This window comes from Lynx canadensis, chromosome B3 (assembly GCF_007474595.2).
Source record: "Lynx canadensis isolate LIC74 chromosome B3, mLynCan4.pri.v2, whole genome shotgun sequence".
NCBI lineage: Eukaryota > Metazoa > Chordata > Mammalia > Carnivora > Felidae > Lynx > Lynx canadensis.
Window position 1 is genome coordinate 108585302 of NC_044308.2, and position 19335 is coordinate 108604636.

Here is a 19335-nt window from a genome sequence, read left to right on the forward strand (position 1 = left end):
TTGACATAATATCTCATTAAGGGGAGAAAACAATGTTCTATGTAACAGGCTTTCCCCTCTCCTTTACAGGACAGCAACTAGCTGCTACCCTCAGGCTTTGTAAGTTCACCAGCTGATAGCTACATAGCTAAGGAAAAACCAGGCACCTTGAGCCAGACAGGGTGGCTCCATCCATTCACATGTGCCTATGCTTACCTCTGATGGACGAGGCCCTGGGTGCTCAGCACTGGAAACACAGTGTTAACAAGGCGGCACTAGCCGGAAACCTGGTGTGGTGATTCTGGTGAAATGGGGCCAGTAAGGTGATTTGGGAATGTAATTAGGAGGCTAACCTAGCCAGTGGGAAGCTGTGAAGGAAAGCCACTGACGAGGAAATGGTGTTTAAGCTGTGACTTGAAAGCTGAGTAGCAGTAAGCAGGTAAGAGGGAGGCACGTGAAGGAAGCAGAAACAGCATGTACAAAATACCTGAGACAAGTGAGAGCCTTCCTCATTCAAGGGAACAAGAAAACTAGTGTGACTGGACCTTGAGGTGTAACTGGCAAATAGAATTGTAAGATATTTAAAGGGCACCTGTGATGATTTGATCTACATCGCTGTGGGATTCCTATAGTCAGGTTCATCATTAGCGCAAGGTGATTGGCTTTTCAAATCTTTGGGCTAACAGATTGTTAACTCTAAGTTTGGTCATAGGTGTTCAGTTGGTAATGGGTGCCTGAGGAAGCAGGGCCAATGAGATATGTAGGGCCACTTTGTGTAGCCCCTTCAGCCTTGCAAAATATCTGCCATTGCAGAAGTCAACATGACACTGCACGGCAGCCCTGTCCTAGCTCTGAATACAGCAACTTTTCTTTTTAATTGATTCCCAAGTGGTGCTCTCTTCCTTCCAGGCCCTGGCCTGACCCTATAGGGAGTCAGGGAAGTGGTATATATCCTTCTTCAATGAGATTCCCTCTCTGAGGGATTGCCTATCTGCTTTGGGAAAACTTTTTCTACTGCATTTGTCATTTTCCCTTCTTTAATTTGGCTCACTGGCTACCTGAATTTGTCCACTTTGACCTCATCATCCCTCCCTGACCAAAGAATAACAACTCCATTGAAAAACAGCAACAACAACAAAAAGCCATGATTAAGAAAGAAAGAAAGAAAGAAAGAAAGAAAGAAAGAAAGAAAAGAAAAAGCTTACCTTGAGTGCACTATCAGAGATGATACAATCAATCCTTTGGGTGAACTTATACTAAAGTGTAAATGACTGAAACATGAATACCTTCTCCAGTCTCCTTTGTGAAAGGTATCTTCTCTTTTGTATATTTTTAAAGAAGCTTACAAATTAGCCTGAGGTTTTAATTAGCCATTGGAACAAAAATGAAGACTTTCTAACTCATAAAGGGAATATCTGAGACCACAGGGTCATTTTTTCTGAAATCCTTGGCACAGTACCAGTAGGCAGTCATAGCCAGTGCTATAAGGAATGAGACTCTTGTCTGATTTTCATGGATTAGATTCAAAATCTATCAACTGTTCAAACCTGAAGACACAAACTGCAACACGCTGGGGAGGAGAGCCCCAGAAGGCACAAGTTCCTATTATAGTCCCCATCCCACACCCCTCACCCCAGGCCATACACATACTCCTCCATCTCTCCCATTGCCAGGGTCCTGCCCCAGGGTGCAGAGCATGCCGGTGGGCCTCGGTGTTTTAAAGGCACCAACTTATGCTGCTTCCTCAGCCACTGAAAGCACCGCCCACTCCCATTCCCAAACCTGATCACCTCGGGCGACACCCAGCTGTGGCCTGCACCGAGTGCCCTGCCTGGGGAAGAGCGGCCCCCATCACCTGCCCAGGCCCTCGGAAGCAGGGCCCCAAGGCCCAAGCGCAGAGCTGCGGCTCTCACCGACCCGCAGCTCCCCAGCCTTTCAGGACCCAACGTCGGCAAGGAAAGGACCCCCCCCCCACCCCCCCGTTTGGGACTCTTTGTTCGCTACGCTTCCTCGTTCCTGTTCTCAAATCTAGCTCCCAGCAGCCCCCGCCAGCGCATCCGACCTACAGGAAAGTTGCTCCTGAGCTGTAGAGGGGCGTCATCGCCTCCTAGCAACGCTCCTAGCAACCGGGTAACATCTGCTCCCTCTGGTCCAATGCGAGCGGAGAACAGCTGCGCGCCCGCCTCGCGTTCCGAACCCGGAGCCGGAGGCGAGAGGCGCTTCAGAGACTGGAGGGACGGACCTGCAGGAGCCAGGGCTGCCCGCCGAGCTGCAGTTGCCGCTGCTGCCGCTGTCGCTGTCGCGCTGCCGCCGCCGCCGTTGCTGTCAGCGCTCGAGTGAAGAGTGACAGCGCCGCAAGAGCGGGAGGGAGCGCCGAACCCCGCGAACCTACGAAACAGGTGCATGCGCCGATCTCCTGGCCAGTGGACCCAGCTCGCAAGGTACGTCTGGACTCATCCAGCCATGTGCCTTTCTCTGAGGCTCAGAAAAGACCCGTTTCCTTGAGGGTGAGGATAGGGACTGTTCTGGGATCCTACTCCGCTCCCGGTCATTGAAAAGCGGCCAGGTGGTGGTCCCGAATTACCTGGCTTCATATTTTAAAAATCATGGAATTGGTTCTTGAGGATTCCCCTGCCCATCGATACTAGGTTTGTGTTCGGAAGTTTTCAGCCCTCCGTGTTTTTCCTTTGACTTCGCTGCTCGTGTGTGTGGCGAGGAGAACGGGGAGCAGTAAGCCTGCGGTTAAGGCTAAAATGCCATCGTGCAGCATGGACTAATTGAATCAACACGTATGGAGAGCAACAATCTTTTTAGGTCCTGCTCTGGAAAGGGTCCATTTGGCCGGGAGCAGCCGTTCACTGTTACTCAATCTCCTGAAAAGTAACCATAGTAACTCACCTCTCTTTTGATGGGATCCTCCTCATTGGCTGCCTATCTTCCTTTGGAAAGCTCATCTCTCTAAATATAGAAGATGATGAGATCTGTAAGCATACATCCATGTAGAAAAGGTGCAGTTAAACATGGCCCTTTAAAGAAAAACTATCTTCAAAGAAGAAGTACCATTTGGCTATTTCAAATCTTGCGAGAAATCGTGTGTAGTACAGAGAATGATTGAGTTGCTGTTTTGAGTTAGCTGATGGATTGCAACTTTAGAGAGAATGTATCTTGAAATTATACAACATCTGGCATTTAAAAACAAATTAAGTACATCTGACCCCAATTTCAAAAGAAAATCAACCTACCGATAACATCCCCCAAATAATCTGCCAGTAAATAATTGGAGAAATTGGTTATTCACTTTTTTCCAAATTTCTTAGGATAGCTAAGACTCCTTCTGTTTAAAATGAAATCTGGAGAACACGAAACTAATGGTATGTGCTTGAAGGTTAATCTAGTTAATCCATCTGGTCCAGAACAGCTCCACCTTGAACATCTTGCATAGTATCCCCCTGCTGCATGCGTTCTCCTGACTTGATAACCAGTTCAAATCAGCGCAGTCCTGGCTCTCCCCATGTTATTTTGCATCTGTCTCCGTTGTTTCACAATCTCAGGTTGCCATTCATGAGCCCGAGGCTGTGAGAAATGCTCGCTGTGCAAAGGGGAGCTCTCACCAGATTCTCTGAAGCTGTCCTAGAAATACACTTTTCAGATTGATTCAGCTTTACCAGGTAATCACTAGCTTAAAAGAAATTACTGTTTAAATATGTATCCAAAGAAATAAATGCTAATGTAGCATTACCATAACTCACAAGATCAATGTAAGGGGTTGTTTATATAGATGGTTGCTGGGTAAACGTCGATAGAGGTTTTCCGTAGAGAGGACATTTGTGGGCTGGCAGATTTTCCTAAGACCCAAGTGAATAGGGTGGGCCAAATTAGGTAGCCTGCCTTGGGGAGCATGTCAAGCGGAAGCCCTATGAGCAAACTGGTGCATGTCTGAATGAAAGAAATGAAAAGGAGTCTCCAAGTTGCAAAAGGAGATCTTGGTGATTTTTTAAAATTTAATTTGCACTAAGGTCATGAGGATAGAAACTTAGGAGTATTAAGCATCTGAAACCAAATTTTCAAGTCAGAATACATTTAATGAGTGCTAAGCTCTCCAGTGCTGTGTTTAACTTTCACATGTACAGTTCCTGTAGGTAACCGGCCTAGCAAATTGCAATCAAATTCATGAAAATACAGCAGGCTGCATTTCTTCCCTCATTTTACGTCTCTTTGTAAAAGTAAATAACTGAGCGGTTTTATTTAGAAACCTGTTTGAAAATTTATTCTGGTCTAATTGTAGGTTTTTTTATGATTATCATGAGACTTTAAAAGTACTGGTGTCCATAGTCACTTATTGAAATACCTTTGGTAATTTTAAACATTAAAGATGACCACTAACACTATCATTTGCCTTTAGTACCATGACACCTTTTTCCTTTCTCCATTATAATTACTTTATTTTATGGTAAGCAGCAAATCCAAGGAGACCAATAAGATTTATTGTCATCTGCGATGAGATGTATGTAGAATTCTAGCCATGCTATCAATCTGAGGAAAGTTTGAATAAGCCACAAGTATTGGCTCATGCATATGCATTAGTCTTGTGCATTCGTAATTTATACACATCCTATCTCTTATGTAATATGCATAGGAGTTTAAAATCATTCAGTGCCCTTTAATTTACATGAAAAGGCCTGCCCTTTCATTGAGACCACTATTGCAATCAAGAAGGTCAAGTGAAAAGGGTTCTTAAATTTTAATTTTGACTCTATCCTGAATGTATAATGTGCAGAATATATCCTGTACACTTTTGATGAACATATCTGTTTGAAGTCATTCACCAGAAAATTTTATCATGGTAATTAGCTTTAAATAAATGAAACTAAATCAAATGGTATCATTATAATATAAATGCTTAATTCTAGAGCTATTGGTAGATCCTAAGGAAGAGTGTAAAAAAAAATTCCACAGCTTTGTAGTTCAGGATATAGTCACTCTTGTCGATGGGAATGCCAGCTGTACTTGTACGTACAGTGAGTTCTAAAAGGGGGATGTCATTCGGGCTATAAGGCTTAGATCAAGCTGAGATCAAGCAGGTTAAAACTGAAACCATGTTCCAATTTCAGTTTCTCCTCATATATTCTATTTGGAAGTGTTTATGTGTCTACGAACATTCCATGTTTAATTTTATGCCATGTTGCTTTCCTGGGATTTAGAAGATGCTTTGAAACATGGAGAAATGTTGAAAGGTTTGATCAAGATGCCAAAGCCCTGGGCTCTGCACTGAGGACTCATGCCAGCTGGCTTTAGCTGTCAAAACACCGACACCCTTACAATAGCTCTAAAGCTGAGGCATAACCAGTTTGGATTGCTCTATTTGTCAAAGCAATATGCTTCAGAAACCTAGAGAAAGGTGAAATAAAATAATATTTCAGAAGCAGAGGGGTAAACTGACCGTAGGCATTCACAACTAAAACTGAGGAAGAAGTGCACCTTCCATTCTGGGGGGAGCAGCTCCGTGTCAGTCCCCCCCCCACCCCCAATCTTTCTAAGAAGTTGTCTGTTTAGCTAGTGTCAATACATTACTTTAACATTTCCCCTTTTTGGGCTAACACAAGTATTTCTAAAATTTTTCCTGATTACATTTATGTTAACAGACTAATAACAGAGCCATCTAGTTTGTTGCAATATTTCTCACTGGGGTCATAAGGGGATATTAATAAAAAGGACTAAAGGCTTGCTAGTATTATGTTCAGCATTATGATATAGCTTTATCACTAGAATTTTTTTTAGAAGTTTTTTTTCATCTTATACTGTGCAGCAAAAAGTCTTCTTGGCAGGTAGATACAAGAGTCTTCTAAATATCAGTGATGCTTAGAAGGGGAGGAGGGGCAGGTTTGAAGGTGGGAAATCCCCCCTGTGGTGATGTATCAGAGTATTTATTCTTTTAGAAAACCATTATTAAAAGGGAGCATGGGCTACAAACATCAAGAAAAGTTGGGGATGTTGCAAAGAGAATCACAGCTCAAGAGCCTCAAGTGTCTATTTTGTCTGCATGGGCTACTTGCTTTACTGCTCTGTGGCTCGTCTCCCCATATCTGATGTGGGGCATAAATCTAGCTATTAACTTAAGCAGAGTGCTGGGGTTGAACACAATTCAATTTAATGAAGCACCAAAATTTTAGAGGAAAGGGAACCTGTGAATGAGGGACATTTCACCACCAGAGTAACTCTGGGTGGTGACACAAATTAGGCAATACAAGGGAAGGCAGAGAATCACCCCACTCTGGGACAAATTGTCTTATATTCTTAGTAAAGTTAATGATTAGTCCATCTTATGTTTTTCTACAACCCTTCTGGGGTACCTGGCTAAATGTTGTTGGCGATATACTCAAACCTGGTGGTGGCATCGAAGTGGAAGACAATGAGGGTGATATAGATTAAGTATTTCTTCATAAGATCTCTGCAGTCCACATGTGGGGGATTGAAAAGCCCTCCTCTCTGAGCAACAGACCTGGGTATCTAAGGAAGTTATAACATCTCCCGAGACATCTCATCAGTAAGATATTTCTTGGAACCTATATCTAGCAATGTGAGTGCTTTGCCAATTTTCTTTCTGATTCATTCCCACTTTCCAAGGTGTAGTAAAAGGGAGCATCATCCTTTAAAACAAGGAATGGGGGTGCCTGGGTGACTCAGTCAGTTAAGTATCCAACTTTAGCTCAGGTCATGATCTCGCGGTTCGTGGGTTTGAGCCCCATTGTCGGGCTGTGTTGACAGCTCAAGCCTGGAGCCTGCTTCAGATTCTGTGTCTCCCTCTCTCTCTCTCTGCTCCTCCCCTGCTTGTTCTCTTTTTCTCTCAAAAATAAATAAACATTAAAAAAATTAAATCAAGGAATGCACTTCTGAGGGGTGGTAAATCACTAAATTTACCCATGGAACTTCTTGCACTTGGTGTCTGTCAGTAGGGCCAGATCATGGCAAAAATTAGGCTTTGGTGCAGCAACTAAGGTAACTTCATGAAGGTAACTTATGAAGTGGGATATGACCAGCCATGTAATAATGCTCTCTTTGGTTCAGAGGTCATCAGCAGCGGAACAAGATAGGCTGTGGAAGGGTGGTGTTTTATTTATTATTCCATATGTACACTTGGGGCTATCCTGAGGGACGTGGAATCCAGTCCCAGACACTGCTTCTGGTCTTGGGAAACTTCTCTTTCTTGTTAGTATCCCTGGAAGTTCCTAAGAAACTTTGCCAGGAGCTACAACTTGTTGGTAATTCTAAACTGCCAGCAAAGTCAATCTTGTGCTTGGAGTGGGTGATAAATCTGTAGAAACAGATTGTTCCATTGATTGATTTGGAGCTAAAAACTGCCACTGAGTTCTGCTCCATAGAATATATTATCTAGAAGTGTGCCAGGCAAGGGGTTATAAGGGACAAAACTGATGGAAAATTGCTATCACAAAACTCAAGGTCTACAAAAGGAGCAGTATTGCAGCCTTGAATGTTGCTTCCATCTACCTCCTTGAGCGCACTTGTGAATGTTTCATGCTACTGTGCTCAACACAAAAGAGAGGACAAATGTCCTGCTTTAACACGGTACTGCTTAATAGGACACATATTTATGATTTCAAAAATGAGATCACTACACTCACAACACCTAAAATTTATTGAGTAGAAAATGTGTGGAAATGTGACAAGCCCTGGCTGAGTAAGTGCTTTTAAAATATCATCTCCCTTAATTCACATACAACTCAGTGAGTTTGATATTGTTCCTCCATTTAATTGATGAGGAAACTCAGGCTCTGTGAGGTTAAAGTCACTAAGCAAATAAATTGTAGAGTTGGGATTTGAACTAGTGCTGTTTCACAGCACTAGAAAATCCTGTTGAAATATTTTAAGCCTTGTAGCAAGACTGAAGAATGCAGCTAACAGGGACAGATGATACAGCTCTTTCTAAACAAAAATGGTTGTTGCCTTTAAGGAAGGACGTGTTCTAGCTCTGCGACTAGCAAAATATTAGGTAGTTAGGTAGGGACATGTACTTTCTAAGGCTCACGCCAGGCTAATGCCACGCAAAGGGAAATCAATGAGGGACCGGAAGTCGGGGCCCCGTGATTTGTACACAAGTCAGCTGTTGATCAGAGGCTAGACCCCACCTTAGTCTCCCCATTGATCAGACTGTTCTTTTGTCTGTGGCTACAGAGGCACATCTACTAGGAGGATCTCAGCTCGGGTTTTGCAGTCTATTGATCAAGGTGTTGTGGGGAAGAGAATGGAAACGTGGTTAAAATGAAGATATGTGAAAGCCATCACTTCTTCACCATCTCTCAGGCTTTCCAGGCTCAGACAAAGAATGGATCTCCATGACGGCCTTGTTCTTTTATTATTGTCTGTTCTCTCAAAGTGTTTGTAAATTAATTTGCTGATGATCTTTCCTTAATGTACTGCCCCTGGGCCGTGTACCTAATGAAATCACTTGTGCAGTAATAGGATTCCAGATGTCTGGAGGCAGGGGCAGAACAATAGGAGGAGCACTTGAGCAATCGTTTGTAATTACATTTGAAACATTTATTTTAAAAATGTGTATAAATTGTGCTGCTGGAACCCTAATGACGGGGGCGGTCATTCTGTTGCCTGACTTCTCATGTGTTGCTTCTTGAAGTTTTACACTGTGAAATGCGTTGGGCTGGACACAGGTATTTTATGTGTGAATATCCAAGCCAGAGTTAACCCTTTTACCTTTGGAGATAAATTTAGGTGCAGCCTAATTCTGTTTTGTAATTCATATGCTGTTCTCAGACCTCAAAACTGAAAATGAACACATAAAATCATTTTGATTTTTTCCTGCGTATCTCAACTCTCTGGATTGAGTTTGGCTTTTTAGTTACGGGAGAATGATATAAACAGATCTACGTGTGCTTGCTGGATCGTAACAGGCAAATTTCTTTGGATATCTGGAGTAACTTTAATTCTTCAAATGGCTATCTGGATGTTTCAAAAACAATTGACATTTGTTTCACCCCAAATGTATGACCAGTGGCAGTAAATTCAGAAACATTTTCTTGGAGTCATCATAGCACCTGTACCGTATTTTTTTTTTTCTCACTTGATCATTTGAAATATTCTTTTGTAGTCTTTTAACTCCCAAATTACCATCTAGTATCTCTGGGAGGAAGGGTGGTAGAAAGAGTCTTAGGGTCAGAGCTAGGAGGCCAGGCTGGCATTTGTGTTTGTAGGATAGGTCTGTGCCTGTTGGCACTAATAAGAGTTCAGATTTGATTGAGTGCTTACTATATGCTTGGCACAGTGCCAGTCCCTTTCCATGAATTATTTCAACAATCCTATGAGCCAGTGATATTTCTGTCCCCACTTTAAAATGAGACTTGTAACATGTTTATATGATTTTCTCAAGGCCACACAACTAAGAAAAAGCAGACCTGGAATTCAAACCCACTTCAACCTGACTTCAAAACCCAAACTCATAGCCACATAACTGATTGTAAATCACAGAACCCTTCTGAGCTACAGTTTCTTCATCTGTAAACTTTGGAGGCCAAATCAGGTAGTCAATAAATAAATTTCCAGCTCTGAATTTTTTGAGTTTCAATCCAGCCAAGAAAACAGATGTAGGAACTTATGTTTGCTATATATTTTAGCCTCAAAGTGGCTAAAAGCATCCTCCAAAAACATTTATGCCAAAAACATTGCAAATAGCTAAACAGCCTGCAAGGAGGTAATTGTCAAACCAATACCAGCTGTGAAAGCTTTTCAGCATTTCAACAACCCTTGGGGGTGTTTTTTAAGAGCAATAAACTAAGTGGCTAAGTGTGTTGCCCATGGAGCTGAGACACAAATCTGGACCCCTGAGAATTTACTGTGTTTTCAGGGTGTAATACATTCTGTATCTGAGGCTCACTTCTCCAACACATCCAAACTAGATCTTAATGAACCTTGGAGACATTTAGTATAATTTTCTGGTCTTGATCTATTAATTAAAAGTACCTTCCCCAGAGCATCACTTGGTTTAGTTGATGTTTGGTTTTCCAAAGCTGCCACCGGCCTTGCCTTGTGTCATTCACTCAAAAGTTTTCATTTGGTCTTAAATGCTACAGGTATTGCATTCCTTTGGAAAATAAAATGAGCAGATGTTAAAAAGCAAAACATACATAGACAAAATGTTTGCTATGGTAAAGTCGTTCTTCTTCTTTCCAAGTCTTTCATCTATCCTTTCCTACTGTAATAATCCTTTGGGCCTTATTTATTTATTTATTTATTTTAAGTGACCTGTCCAGCTTTAATGCTAATAACAGTCATTGATACTTCTTAATGTGAACCCAGAATTTATGTTGAACAGTGACCTCATTCTTCCTTGACTATTTAGTTAAAAGGCACTCTGGCTTTGTTCATGATGCTACAGCATCGAAGCCAATGTAGCCAATGTTGCGATAGCAAAACCACCACCAACAAAAATCAATCAAGCTGATTGCTTGGCATTCAGATGATAAGGCAATCAGTTGATGGGCCGAATGTTCTGCCTTTCTACTTGCTGTTGTAGTGCAACTGCCATGCCTGTCCAGTGTTCTCAAAATGTGGTCCCCACCCCTGCAGGCTCAGGGTCACCTGGAAATTTGTTAGAAATGTAAATTTTCTGCTCCTGGTCCAGAGCTCCTGAATTAGACATTGTGGGGGTGGGACCCAGCAATTTGTGATTTGAAGAGCCCTTCAGATGATTCTGATGCTCTCCAACACTTGAGATCCATTGTAGCGTCAACTAGTTAAACAGTTAAAAAAGAATTCAGTCACAATAGCTAATTGTCATCACAGAATATCCCAAAGCTTCACGTAATTCTTTGGTTAAATGCTTTCAAAATACATGAAAGAAAACGCAGTCTACTAAAAAGAAACAAAAACCCCCAAACCAAAAAACAGCCCCTGAGAAAACTGGATTCCTTAATGCTTTTTGTTTTCAATACAATCCATTTTGTTCTTTTTTTGCCCCAACCTTTTGAAATCTGTGAATACTCCATATAAATTGAGTTCTGCTTATTGAATTCAGAGACCACGTACATACAGTGGCAACTGTTGTTTTTGCTTCAGTTGTGAAAGATCATCGCACATTTGTCTCCTTTTAGGTCAGACACACCAGTGTTTAAAATTCTTACTGCCCTTACAGATCATGCCCATTCTAATTGAAGACTCTTGGGTTTACAATTCACACTGGTATCAATGAACATTTGGAATGCTTTAGGTGTGATTTTTGTAGCTTTACCTACTGGTTTAGGAAAACCATCCAGCAGCTACCAAAGTTGCAGGAAGTGTTAAATAGATGTCACTAAATTGGAAGAAAAGTTAGAAGCAGCAGGTTCTTGAAGTACACATTCTTAATATATAAGATTTTTTTAAATTTAAAATGTCAGAGGTAAAACATCAAAAGTCTTAATGGTAAATTTATTTAACCAACACATTAATAAATTACTCATTTTGTGAGTCAAATGGTTTCAATACCTAGCAGTATTTGAAGGTATGGATTAAAAGTAAAATAGATGATGTATAAATATGAGCATTTATTTTGGTTCTGCCCCCTGAGGTTGAATGAGCATGTACTCACCAGGACTCAATTTGTATTCTAAATTCATTCAGTGTTTTCACTAGGAAGCTACTCGTCCTTTGCTTCTAAAGTTGAACTTGCCTCTTTTGTGTGATATGAGCACCACCTACAGTACATAGTAGGAACTCCCTTCAAACCAAATGCTTTCTGAAAATCCACTTCCAGAACACTACTGTCCTTCCTTAAATAAGGCAGAATCCTCAATTTTTTTAATGTTTATTTATTTTTTATTATTTTTGAGAGAGAGAGAGAGAGAGCTAGAGAAGGGGAGGGGCAGAGACAGGGGAGACACAGAATCTGAAGCAGGCTCCAGGCTTTGAGCTGTCAGCATAGGGCCTGACATGGGGCTCAAACCCACCAACCATGAATAGTATTTTAAAGGAGAGAACAAAGTTTTCACGTTCAGATATTATACCAAGCTCAAGTTTGCTAGTCAAGATGCTATTTAAACCTCTCGTTTCCATGTGATTAACCTCTGTGTTATCATAGGGTTTGTCTATAGACACACATATCATAGGGTTTGTCTATAGACACATATGATTGCTTCTTTAAAGCGTAATTGGGTTACCAACCATTTTACACCAATTGGATTAACCTACGTTAACCTAGCAACATTAAATTCCCTTTGTAAACTAGGGAGTTTAACTAAAAGAATGATGAAAAATGACTTCCCTCTTTCCATTGATTTTGTGAATCAACTTCAAATTGGGGAATATTTTGACATTAAATGGCATGAAATTAAATAGAGTATTGGTAAGTATTCATTTTTGAGGACCAACATAAGGAAATACATATAATTCATCAACGCGGAACATCTATTTTGGGTCTGAGTAGTGGCTATTACCTACAAACAGGCTTTTTGGTCACAAGAGAATTGCTACGGATGACTTTTAACACATTGCTTAGCAAATTCTTCATTTACTAAGAATTTTCTTTTCCAGGGTCAACCAACAGTTTCTTCTTATAAGTAGAATGTATAAAATGCTGTTTTGCACAATAAAATCTGACTTTTCTCTCATTATCTTATTTTGTTTAGCTTATCCAACAAAAGTATTAACATATACATTAACAACGTCGAAAGTAGCCTACTTTAAGAGAAAATATGCAGAAGAAGAAGATTTACATCAAGATTACCATGGGTATTTTCCAAAAGTAAGGGTTTGCTTATCATTATTTGTTCCTTTTTATGAGTCTTGTCAATAGCAAAAAGCTCTAGTTTTCTTTTTTTCTAAAAATAGATAATGATGTATTTGCTTTCCAGCACCTGATATTGCCTGAGGACAGGACTTGCATTCTCAAACTTTCTCTGGAGAAGCTCAGGTTTCTTGAAGACCCAGAAACCTACTTAAGAAGGTCTGTGTTAATTAACAATTTGCTGAGGAAGATACATCTAGAGACGGAGAAAGAGAGCTATGAATACTTTAAAGAAGCTCCCTGTTATAAGACTGCTTATTCTGATACAAGAAAACGGCTGAAGTTCATGGTACAGGAATGCTGTTCTCAGTCTCTTTATTATGAAGAGCTGCATTCATATCATATTGTGCCTTATGCTTCGGAGAATGCCATTTATGGGATGGGCTACACTAGCAGCCACTTGGAGCAAAATTCTCAGTTGCTTATTTATAAAATGAATTAAAGTAACTGTTAAGTTCATTGATACTTTGTTTCTAAATGCCTGACCTGTTTTAGTGAAGATATTGAAAAAAGGCACTAATTACCAGTGCACTTGAGATCAAAGATGGCATGCACGCTGAACTGAGTGGAAAGAACCCTGGTTATTACTCGGCAGTCCTTAGTATCGTCCAAATTGAAGCTATGTCCACATATTATAAAGCAGCAAATAAGTGCTGTAAAGGCAAAGATTTTTATGTTTTTTTTTCTTAAAGATAAGATGATGTGTACAAAGGGACCTATGTCAAGGTCTCATGTGAATTTAAACTTTTAAGCCCCCGTTTCCAAATTCTGCCATTCCTAGTGGAAAGTGACAAAATGTGACCCTGAACTGACAATGCAGGATCCCTGAATATTAAGGGTGGAATGAATTTACTTTTCCGTAAATGATGAGGGGAAGATAGGCTCTTTCTGAAAAGTTTTGGCTTGTCAAGCATTGTGCCAAATAATTGTTTGACACCATTCTCCTTCTATGGTTTGTGGCAATTTAAGATGAGGCAAACATATTGCAACTTAACTGCTGAATGTAACAACCAGATTACTCCAAACTGATCCATTTTTTTTGTTTTGTTTTATACTTTTGGCTTGATAGACATTTATCTTTTAAAGTAAAATTTATTAAAATGAGCCTTGCAGATGGGCTTATCTCTGAGTTCTAGAGGTCATTTAAAATTTGTGGTTGGTCTTAAGGGTTTAAATTTAATTTATGATGTCATTTTTATAGGCTGTGAAGCTCAGGAAAAGGGTAGGCAGGTCAATTTGTTTTAATAGCTTGACAATTAAAAAAAATCTTATCTGCAAAAATTAGTGAAAACCACAGAAATTCTACATGATGTTATTTCTTCATCGAAGAGTACTTTTAAGGCTGCCTGGACGAAACTTGCACTGATTTTTGTATAATAGTTGACCATTCACTATTTGACAAAATGTATCAGAATGCTTTTGGTGGTGAAGTTTAGATAAGTCCCTATATTTTGCAATTTGAAAGATAATTATTTAACAAGTTGGATAGTTTCCTGAAATTATTTGAAGTGGTTCATAACGTTCTTTGAGGTTTGAGTGAGATGTCTGATTTCAGTGTCCAGAGTCATGTCCTATGGAGCATATCATTCAAAGAACTGTCATTAACTGATAAAACAGATTGGGAAAACTAGGTGCCAAAGGTATATTCAAGAAAATACCAAAGACCCAAAGATGAGTGTTAGAGAGACTATGATAATGAAGGTAAGAGTCTAAAATAAGGATTCCACAGGACACAGAAGAACATTGTTAAAGGGTTTTGGAACTATGTGCTTACTAATGTGCTTTCACAGCACTTTATACATAATAGTGATAATCAAGGACACTGCTTTAAACAAAGATACTACAGGCCTTCGGTGATCGTATGTTTTCACAAATCTAACTATGGTGATTTGTCAACATTGTACCTTCCCTAGTTGAACGCCGTCTTGTAACCAGGAAGTCCTTTTTTTATTCAGGACAATTTTGTTCTTAGTTTTGATTTACTATGTGTTCCTTCTAATGAATCATCAGGTGAGTCACATGAATGTGTTTGGTATAAAGATTATTGGCACCCTAATTAGCATGTGTTGTTGAAGATTCTATAGATCTATAACTGATAAAAGTATCAGGTTTGTTTTTAATTGCTCAATTAGAATTTGTAGAAAATACTTTAGAAAAAACTGAAAAATTATAATTGAGGCTAATTTTTAAAGGCAATTTTGTATGAATGGTAGGATAGCTTTGAAACAAAAATAAATATTTAAAAATTAATTTAAGGATAAAATTTGGCACCAAAGTTCAAAAACTTTATTTCACTGCTTATAAAATATCTTATTTCTAACAACACTTCTTTTAAAATGTAGGTTTCTTAAACAATGAGGATATTAATTGAATAGGCTCCAAATTAGATGGGATGATTATACCACATATAATTTAAAAATAGAATTAGCTCTCTAACAGTTTTAATTTTTTTTACTGAAAGAAACATTTGGTTTAGGACAGTGTCTATAAGAAAAACACACCAGTGTGAATAGATGTGACTTATAAAGCTGGCACATACTGAAATTGAGGATAGAAATGCAACTTTGGAATAGAAAAGAGAAGGACGGAAAAAATTACCAAGAAAGTGTGAAATTATAATAGTTAGGGTATGTCACAAAACTTAAACAAAGTAACAGCTCTTGGGCAATGAACCAGTAACAGATGTAAAGTCTGTTTTATTTGGTGACATCATTAACTGAGCTCTCTGATCTATACACTCATATGTAGACAAGGAAATGTCTTAGAAGCCAGTGGTATTTGTGAATATGGTTTTTTTTTTTAAGTTGATTTCAAAACAAGTTATTTAAAACTATCTTTAAGAGCATTTAATCTCTTGTCCAATAAACAATTCATAGATAATGAGTGGACTAATGTTATCTTGACTTTTTAAAAAATAACAATTTGTATTTAAATGATGTAAACTTGCCTGAGTCGACCAATAGATTGCTGTCATTTTACCATGGCAAACTGATATAGAGAGAGACTCTATATAGACCTGCTTTGTTGACCCCATCCCACATGCTGTATTATGGGAGAAGCAAAAGGTGAGAGACCAGTGTCAACTTTTTTGAACCTGGACATCCTTTCTCTGGTAACAAAAGCCATCCTTAGATAAGAAAGACAGGATGAGAAATCTGAATACCTTTGGTAATACTGATCATTCTTGTAGGTGCTCAAATGGCCTGAAGGCCTAGTAAAGAAGAAGACAATTTAAAAAAAAAATGAGGAGAGGAAAATGAAGAGATGAGGAAGGAAAAAGGGGGGGGGGCATAAAAATGAAAAAACATTATTAGTAAGTTAAAGGGAAAGTTGTTTCATTGTGAGGGTGGGTTGCTTACTTGCTATACTTATTTTTGCTTCCCTGTGTCTCTGTACACTTCCAAAAGTGGTAGCCATAATATATTGATATTTTCTTTCATTCATCAATGATGTGTAAGACTAGATTTTATTCAGCGTATATTATTTGAAATGTGATGTGACTGTTAAATAACTCTTAAACTGAGTTCCCTGGGTAGATGAATAAAGGAAAAAAACAGAAAGTAAGGTAGGGGAAAGACTGATGGTGAGCCTGTATATACATGGATAAGCTCATACGTATGATCAGCTTTTAAAAAGTGCAACCCAAGGTTTAACAAATTAAGTGCTAGAGGACTTGGGAAAAAAGTCTACATCCCCACCATTTATTAAGCAACTACTATGAGCCAGACACTGTGCCAGGGTTGGATATGCAGAGGTGAAGAATACACAGTCCCTTTGCTCAAGCAGTTCACTGATGGAGAAACTTGGAGATGTTTGGTTTTGTTTCAGAAGTAGTGAGAGGAACACCTACATTTCTCCTTTCTGGACTACAGGATGATTATCAAATGTGTGTCTCCAAAGGGGTTTATAGCTAAGAAGATGCACAGGGAGAAGGGAAGTTCTACTCATTTAGATCTTAGAGTGGAAGCAATGTACATTCTATTTTGTAACATATTGTATGCTTGGAAGCATAATAGAAAGCCACTATTGTGAGAGGAAGTGAGGCTGGCCTTGGCTTATTCCTGGAGCACAAGGATTGTAGGAGAGGTGGGGAGACAGGTGCAAGTACAGAATAATTCCTTCTCTCCTGCTTCTCTAGCTTTCCTGTTCTTTTACAGGGGAAATCAGGCTAATATTAAAGTGAAGGACAGACTTGAAGGAGAAGCAGAATTGGGAAATCATAGCCTAAGAGTTGTGTATAATGTGGTCAAAGTTAGAAGGGCAGCTTTCTTCGATTTGCCTTGTGCTGGTGAACTGCTTGAATGCACCTCTGGATTTCTTAACACCAGCTATGGAGCCATCTTCTTTCCCTCCACCCTGAATCACTCCAGATTTTGCAGTTGGCTGTAAGCAGTGATTATGGTTCTAATTCTGCACCCTCCCATTCCCCGCCCTCCCAGCATTGATAATGTGTTTGCTCAAAGATCCTTGGAAGAAGACAACAATTTTCAGTACTGGTTGAACTCTTTTGAGAAAGGGTTTCCAAAGTATATCAACCTAGAATTCATCAGTTTCTTGATACAATTTTTATAAAACTATTGTACTTAGTCATTAAATAATTGACTACTAAGGTATTCTTCATGTTTCTAGGGTTCAATGTAATAGTTATCACTTGTGTATGCTTTGCTAAAGAAAATACCTGGAGTTGGAAACAATGAAAGATTGTGTGTGATTAATTCAAGCAGTTCATGATCATTTATGTAATTTTGGAATTTTAAGCATCTTCTCATTCGCGAACTTCATTCTGCACATCAGCAATGTGACATGTTTCAGGTGTTTTTGTCTTTGTTTTTTTTTTTTTTTTATTAAGTGGATCATGTCTCAAAATTGTTACATTCGTAGTTGAACATTTTGAACAAAATTTTCCTTAGAGTAATTCTGTCTTTTCCCAGGGATTATTCTATAGTTGGGTAGATAAAGTCCATTCCTCTACACTAGCACTTCCCAAATCCTCTTGTGCATGTAAGTCCCGGGAGATCTTGTTAAAAATACAAATTCCTTTTAGTAGGTCTGGGACAGGGCCTGAGATTCTGTATTTCTCAAGTCTCCTAGATGATGTGGGTGCTGCCTTGTCTGCCAACTACTCTTTGAATAATGAGGCCATACATCACTTTGAGAAGCAAGCCTGTATTCTGGTTACTTTCAAAGAATACGTGTTCGTGTCTGTTTTCTACAGAAGTTGTTAATCCAAAGAAATGAAAGATAAAAAGCAAATGCCATAAACTGGTTCCCAAATTGGCCACAAATGTAATATTTTATACAGCAAAATACATACAAAATGATTTCTCATATAGATTTTATCTGCATCAAGTGCAAAAAAGGGACACGGACATAGCCATGTACCACTCTTATCAGCCAAGAAATGACATATGGTAAATTTCTCTTCTTGATTTTCCCCCCCTTGATTATACCCAGATAAGTGAGCTGTATTTGGTAACACTAGAACAAAGATGAAATGTTGTTGACAGTTAAGAAGAATTTGGCAATTTCTTGTCTGGCCGAATGTGAGAAAACCTTATAAAAACATTCTATATTAAATTCAAACTTGTAGGTGAATGCATGGCCTGAAGAATTTGAGAAACATAAGCTGGAAAATGGCACCTGGATCTTCAGCTTCTTGTTTTGAACTCTTTATTGAGCTTTATTCCATGAGAGGTCCTCCCCTTGTTACGGACTCATTGTTCCTCTTCAGTTGTCGGTGGAGGGTTGGTGTCGATGAGAGAGTCGCATAAATTGTCTAATTTGAGCATGCCAAGTGATTTTGTCAGGCTCTCCTTTGGTCATAAATTGTGGATATAGCTATTGTGAAATAATGCTGTCATAAATTTGTTATACACCATTAATGAAGGGTAAAGAAGCAGAAATTTAGTTCTGTGGGAATGCACCCAAATATCAAGCAGATGGTGTTCTACAACATTTATTTGGGAAACTGTGCGTCTGTTACATAATCTAAACTATGTCATTTTCACATTTAAAAATATCTGGGTCATGATTTAGAGTTTTTATTGGATTGTTTTTTAAACTGAGAGGAAGAAGAAAGGTAACTGTATTTTAAATCATATTTGACACGTTACTAATAAAATTTTATTTCTGGTGAAATAAAGGTGCCTTATTAAGTGGGGGGAGGGGGAGGTCATGAGCATGTGGCAGTTGCTTTATGTCCCTCGATTGCAGAGGCCTCATTTTAAAAGCATATGGTTATATTTCTTCAGCAGTTTGCTTTCAACACAAAATTTGCTTAAGTATTTGGAAGACAGTCCTAATCTTCTGGCAAGTTCTCTTCACTAAATCTGGCCTCAAAATGGTTTTTAGGTAGCATGAGTCAGAAGAACATGTGACAGAACTCACTCTTGTTTAGGCCTTATTCAAACAATGTAAGTATCAATCTCAGAGTCAAAGATAATTTCCCATTAGACTAGAATGGCAACAGATGTCCCCATCAGTTCTCCAGAGATTTGTTAGGGGGAGGAGAGGTGGAACACACAAGGAAGGTAGATTTCTTCTCTTTTTCTTGGGAGTTGGTATTT

At 39.2% G+C, this 19335-nt stretch overlaps 1 long non-coding RNA gene across 2 annotated transcripts; it reads left to right on the forward strand.

The window, feature by feature from the left end:
- The first annotated feature begins 2286 nt into the window (after positions 1-2286).
- On the forward strand, positions 2287-18818 carry LOC115516535. Of its 2 annotated transcripts, XR_003969573.1 has the most exons (5): positions 2287-2420; positions 3531-3647; positions 12612-12727; positions 12837-12928; positions 18360-18818. It is a non-coding gene; the product is annotated as an uncharacterized LOC115516535 (long non-coding RNA). The 2 variants fall into 2 exon arrangements; XR_003969572.1 differs by lacking the exon at positions 18360-18818 and having other exon boundaries at positions 12837-14925.
- Positions 18819-19335: the final 517 nt, after the last annotated feature.